Raw genomic sequence first — 810 nt, forward strand, 5'->3', positions numbered from 1 at the left:
AATGTTAGGCTACTAATCATTCAGATGTTCATAGGTCAGAACAATGAGCACAGGTATAGCCTCTCTGTCCTCTGCCTGATGCATGGACTGATGCACATGTGACACAGCAGCTACTTCTGGGGCAGGAAAAACCTTTTTAACAAGTAATAAGCCAGGTAGTGGTGGTGTATGCCTTTAATCCCAGCACTTGGAAGGACCACAGTGAATTTGAGGCCAGCCTGGTCTACAAAGTGAGTCTAGAACAGCCAGGGCTACATATAGAAACCCTGTCTTTAAAAAACAAGCCAAAACAAAACAAAACAAAAACCAAATAGAATCCAAGTGACTAGAGCAGTAGTTCTCAACCTGTGGGTTGAGACCCTCTTGGGGTTGCATATCAGATATCCTGCATATCATATATTTACATTATGATTCATAATAGTAGCAAAATTACAGTTATGAATTAGCAACAAAATGCTTTTATGCTCGGGGTTCACCATAACATGAGGAGCTATATTGAAAGGAAGGTTGAGAACCACTGGCTTAGACAGAAGAGGCCTGGACTTGATCTCTGTAGCACAAATAAATGAGTAAACAGCGCCAAACTCAAGGAGATAAAGCTTACTTAATAATAATGTAGAATTGGCTGAAGCGTTTTTTAAAGTGTTTGTTCTAATTTGCATTCTGTTGCAGTTATAAACACTCTGTTCCTGGTACCAATATCTTTTGGGCTTTATTTCTGTTGCTGTGATAAACACCATTATCAAAACACAACTCAGGGAGGGAAGAGTTTATTTCATCTTATAAGTTACAGTCCATTGTTGAAGGAAG

The 810-nt window shown here is 39.3% G+C and overlaps 1 pseudogene; it reads right to left on the reverse strand.

Annotated features, from left to right (window-relative positions):
• On the reverse strand, window positions 1-126 carry LOC132652645 (small nucleolar RNA SNORA17; annotated as a pseudogene).
• Window positions 127-810: the final 684 nt, after the last annotated feature.

This window comes from Meriones unguiculatus, chromosome 2 (assembly GCF_030254825.1).
Source record: "Meriones unguiculatus strain TT.TT164.6M chromosome 2, Bangor_MerUng_6.1, whole genome shotgun sequence".
In the NCBI taxonomy this organism is placed as follows: domain Eukaryota; kingdom Metazoa; phylum Chordata; class Mammalia; order Rodentia; family Muridae; genus Meriones; species Meriones unguiculatus.